The sequence below is a fragment of the Pinus tabuliformis genome, chromosome 2_2 (genome assembly GCF_031772625.1).
Source record: "Pinus tabuliformis cultivar Carrire ecotype Pingquan chromosome 2_2, CPIR1, whole genome shotgun sequence".
Taxonomy (NCBI): domain Eukaryota; kingdom Viridiplantae; phylum Streptophyta; class Pinopsida; order Pinales; family Pinaceae; genus Pinus; species Pinus tabuliformis.
The window spans coordinates 376,328,634-376,334,631 of record NC_142300.1 but is presented as its reverse complement, the minus strand read 5'-3'; positions in this window follow the sequence as shown (position 1 = coordinate 376,334,631).

Below are 5,998 nucleotides of genomic sequence, written 5' to 3'. Positions count from 1 at the left end.
AGTGCTATTACTTCCTAGGTAGAGGAGGCAGGGGTCCCAATTTCTTCCTAACATATAGTAAGGAGGAGAAGGGGACTGTGCAAATGGTTTAGGCAAGGGAAGGATGACCTGAATGTGAACGAAAGTTACTGGTTATGGAAAAGGGGAGCAAAAGAGTGTAGTTGGAACCAACCCCATTGCATTGTTCAGTCTGTGGAACACCCCAGCTCTGAGGTTGAGAGAGCAAGGGGAGACGAGAAGCAGGGTGTGGCACATTGTGCTATCAAAACAATACAGGAAAGGTACCAAACTACAGTGATTTTTTTGGATTAACAAACTATTGTTTTCATGAGGGTTCAGGAAATTTGGACATGGCTCAACTTGTGAGAGGATGAGGTCATGGAAGGAGAGGCCCGACACCCAAGAAAGACAAGGAGCCAAGCACGTCAGAACCTCAAAGGGGCAGGATGTTGGTAGAACACCTTATCACTGAAGCAATGGAGGCTTACCATGAGGGGATAGATGAAGGAATCTGGAAGCTGTTAGAAGAATGGGAGGAGGAAATAAAACAAGGCAGTGTGACAGAGGAAGACATGGACAACTGGAGGACTTTAGTCCCGAATCCAGGGAAGACCAGAGGAAGAATTACGTAGTTCAAAAAAACTCTATACCTCTAGTGGTTGATGAAGAGTTTATTAGACAATGCAATGGAACATATTTCTATTGGAATGGTAGTGACACTCCAAGGTATGCTGAGTTATAAGTAGGATTTGCATAAAATCCTTTTCCAACTTCATAAACAAGACATCAGGCTGGATAGAATTGACCACCACACTCCTTGCATGCTGGAACCGAATGAGATGCCTGGGGCATCAGCCAAGGATCTGGCACCCATTGAATCTACCTCGGAGGAGCAGAAGGGATAGAATATTAGCTATGCATACTTTTGTTTTATGTGGACAGCTTTTAATTTATGTCATGCAAATATAAGCTTAGATAGATATTTAGTGTATGGACATGAAACAGAGACATATCTAGCTTGGCAAGAGAGATTAAGACTTCATTATTTTTGGATGGCTTACAAGGCAGACAAATGGCTAACAGACTTGGTTTCGCTTCGGGGCAAGTTGAGGCCACCTAGACAATATATGTGGTTTAAATTTTACTTTGTTTAATAGAAAATGGAATGGTCCTGCCAAACTTAACAAAGAAAATTCAAATATTTTCTTTTTAAATTTAGAAAAATAAAAAACCAAATTTACATCAATTTATACTTGTAAACTATTTTATATTAATAAAACTATATTAAAATTATAAATTAATAAAATTTGTTATTTTTATTTTATAATGAAACATTGCAAATTCACTATAAAATTATATTATACTTTTCTGTGTATTTTAAAAAAATTAATTAAATTATAAATTATATAAGTTTCATAATAAAGTAAATTTTTTATTTCAGAACAACATAATTTATAAATTTAATACTCAACTCTCACTTTATGGTTTTTTAAGTATAAAAATTATATTTGAGAGAGTTAGAAAATATTAGTTATGATATAGTTTAAATAAGTTTCAAAATAATATTCATATTTAAAAATTTAATTTAAAAATGTTCTTTTACTTAAATTTAATTTATTTAGAACTTATATGTTTTAACATTTTATTTACAAAACAACTTCATTTACCTCTATAGTAATAATTTATGCGAAGGATCAATATAAATGTTGATTTGCTTCTCATTCAATTTAACATAATAGCAGGGATAAAAAAAAATTTACTACTCAAAATAGTAATCTACCTAGCAAAATATGTTAAAAAATCACTATGAATATAGATAATTTTTTTAAATAGTAGTACCATTCTTTTTGTCCTAGTTACAATAACTTATGTTATCAATTACTTTTTTATATAAGAAGCACATAATAAGCAACAATGCTACATATTAGTTTGTTAGTTTTCATTAAGGATTATATATATATATATATATATATATATATATATATATATATATATATATATATATATATATATTATATTTGTATTATTTGTAATAAATGTAAAAACATGGTAAGAAATTCATGAGTAAAGGAAGTTTATTATTTATTTTATATTTTCATATATATAAGAAACAAAATACATTTTTTTTCTAATTATTCTCAAATTATTTAATATATTAAAATATATTTTAGATATGAATGGTTATATTAGAGTTATATTTTATTAGAATTTTTTTATATTAAATTTATTTTAATAACTATTTTAATTAAATTTGTTTATTTAATATTTTATTCTCAAATAAGGGATTTTAGAATTTTAGTTTAATTATCAATCATTATTAAGTTGATGGTAGAGATTTAACCTCCATGGAATATTTTAGAATATTTTTAATAGTAGTCACACATCAAAGCTCTAGGTTTATATAGTCATGTCAATTTGACCTTTTCTAATTAAATTGATTAATTAAAAAAAAATTCATCTAAGTGTCATGAAATGTGTTATGGCTTTTAGAGTTGTGATATTAATAAACCATGGTATTGCCCCATGATGTTGTAAGAAAGCTTATTTTTGAGGTTAAGAATCTTCATAATAAAATGAGAGTGAATCTATTAAATGGTGTTATCTCAAGTGGTCGGGAGGAAGGAATGAAATCCTCCCCACCTAGGTTCAAATCCCACAATGTACATGATGGTGTTAAAATAAAAATTGGTGTGAATCTCCATTATTAAGAATTTTGTTACATGAATTTTTAAATATTTTGAAATCATATATTGATTCTTAGTAGTAGTAATAATAATAATAATAATAATAATGTAGTTATAATTTAGTTAATTTTTAAGTTTTTTCTTTTAATCTTGGCAACATGAGATGTATTATGAAATAATGGTTTTGAGATATGTATTATGAAATATGTATTGATGTTGATCATGAACTAACCATGTAATTTATATGGTTATGTTAGTATTAGATTCATTTATCATAAAATTAAAAACGTTTACAATAAATGTGTACAACTTAGTTAATTGCTAAGTTTCTTTTGGAAAAACTAAAAGTTACATTACTCTTGGAAAATTAAGTTACTTTATAAATATAGTGTCAACTTAAATGAGTCTAAATCTATCACGAAGAAAAAATATTTTTTGTTTTTATTAGGATCAATTGTTACAATGGTCAAGTTTATAACACATGGACTTCTTACAATCAATTGTTCCCTTTAAATGCTCTAAAGATCTCCACATCTCAACATTGACAATGCTTCTATTTTTTTACACCCACTAATGTCTAGTGATCAACATCTTACAAGAGAAAAAATCCCCCTGGCTTCCTCCAATGAGGAATATTCTTGCAAATGCAAAGACATTTAAGTTGTTGGAAATGCTCCAACTTCTACTAGGTCATGAAGAAAAATAATGTTGGAGCATTGAAGATTGATGGATTAATCTTGTTGTCCCACAAAGCTCCAACTTTTTTATTCTAAACATACATACGCAATTGTTAAGAGAAGAATATAGGAGTCTATACCTCTCAATTATGTTAATGTCAGGAGGAATGGCATTTCAATTCATATAAAATATCTTACATTCAAAATTTCAATTGTTCAACTCCATGAATTCTATTCTTACATAATGTATTATCAACATTTTCAACTATTTAGATTTTTCAATCAAGTTAGGCATACATTTCAACTTGTTACAATAATGAAGTTAAAATTCTATTATGCTAGTTAATTGACTACAAGAAGGTGGAAACCTTTTATAAATTTTATAATTAAAAAAATAACAATATCTCCATTCAGTTTGAGGGTTCATTACACTTGTATTCTAATTTGTAGTTCAGGATGAGAAACCCCAAGTCTCCATGGCCATATACATTTGCATTAGCCAATCCATTCCTTCTTCTTTGAAATTAGTGTTTGAATGTGCTAGTTTGGAGAACTGTGATGATAAATTATAGAATATAAGATCTTATTTCTACAAGAGTATGTCCCAACACATCATTTGTCTACTTCATACAAACAAATCCCTTCATTTGTTCATTCCATGGAGTATATGACAATAAATGTTGTAAAACATTGTGTGTTGTAAATTTATAGCCAAGTTTCCATTCTCAATCTTGAAACATGGAAATTCATTTCTTGAAGGAGACCATTGGTTGTTTTGGTGATATTATAAGTAAATGGGTATTGTTTGGACTGATTTTACCATTCCTAGAGAAAATTCTTTCATTTATTGATTCAATTAGCCTCACATTTGTGTCGTACATCCTCCCTCTATGATGCAGAAGCATCGCTCCGCATTTTATTTTTCCAAAAAATAAAAAATCTCATGTAAATATCTTGTTAGTTATTTCACTTAGGTGTCCCTTATTGGACAACTACATCAAAATGTTGTTTTCTATCTATTTATGTGTCCCTTTTTCTAGGAAAACTATTTTGATTGTTAATAGAAAGCTTCTAGAAAATCCTATTTGTTTCTTTTATTGAGATAATTATTAACCAACATCTCCTTGTTCCATTTTGAATATTATTCATGTGCTTGTGGATGTGTGTGTCAAAAAGGTCTTGGGTGTTTGATAGCGAGGAGAAGAAGAATAGAAGGCTTTCTTCTCTATTGGTATCCCCAGTAATGTTCCTTCCTATAGCGTGTTATTCTCATTTCCATTATAAATAAGTTTCTTGCATATAAATTTTCTTGAATAGTGAATTCATGTACTCATGCTATTGAATATGTTGACTTCTATGTATTGGATTGAGAAACCGATTAGCTTCACTAAAGCATTAATCCTTGAAAACCATTGTAGATTGGTGAGAAATTACTCTCATACATTTTATATGATTTAATTGAACAAGGAATGGGGGAAACATTTTCCATCTGAATTCCTTGATTAAAAAAAATTAAAAAAAGGTGTCATGGAATTATGTCTTGTATCTGTGTATTTGGGGCAACGTATTGAGTGTTGGGAAAGGATCTGAACCCCAATAGCCTATGAAATATTACTCTTTACCTTAATTACATGAGTTAGTCATCTATTCATGCTCAAATAGTCGATGTGTGAAATTGGTAATGATATATCAATCTAACCCTTGACATACTCTGTTTAATAAGTGTGGAATTGGGTGTATTAGTCAAATAACTTCTAATTATATAAAAAGGTTTATTTAAGGATTAAGGCCCTCCATGAAAAATGAGAAAAAGAGGTTTCCTCGTCGTAAGAGAAGTGGAATAGAAAAAATATTAGAGTCTTATTACATATTTTTTTGAAAAGGGTAAAAGCACAAATAGGGGGGAAAGGGTTATTACAAATGCTTCACCAATGTGGTATCAAAGTTGTAAAAGCCCTTGAAAACCTGAAAAGAAAAGAAAAAAGGAGGACCAACAATTAATGTAAGCATGCCACCCAAACAAGAAGGCCAAGGAAGAAGGGGGGTCACTTAGAAGTTTGGTTGAAGTTGAGGCGCACTAAGTAAGGATGGAATCCATGGAGGCATCTCAAATAAGGGAGCAAGATGTGGGAGACGTTAGTGAATGTTAGGGTATTAGCTCTGAAGAGGAAATAGAGGGAGTTCTAGGAGAAGGGTCGACATAGGAGAAGCTAATTAAATTAGTTACAAAGGTGGGATCCAAACTAAAGATGGAGGTTCTTATGTATGGTTCCAACATGAGCATAGATGACTAGCTCAATTGGATCCATGCAATGGACAAATATTTCAACTACAAGGATATGGAGGGTGACCAAAAAGTCAAATATGCAGTGATTAGGCTAAAGGACATGCAAAACTATGGTGGGAGGAAGTGCAGGAAGACCGAAGAAGAAAAGGGGAGGCAAATATTAAAATTTGGTACAAAATGACTCGACCTATGAAATAACGGATAAATTGTCCTATTACCCTTGAAGACTATGGAGGATTCTTATTAAGAAGCAATAAGAGCATAGGATAAATTGGCTAGAAAAAAATCCAGAAGAGTATAGGAAGGGTTTTAGCAAGAGGGAAAGGATATCCCAGCAGGGGAAGATTCAA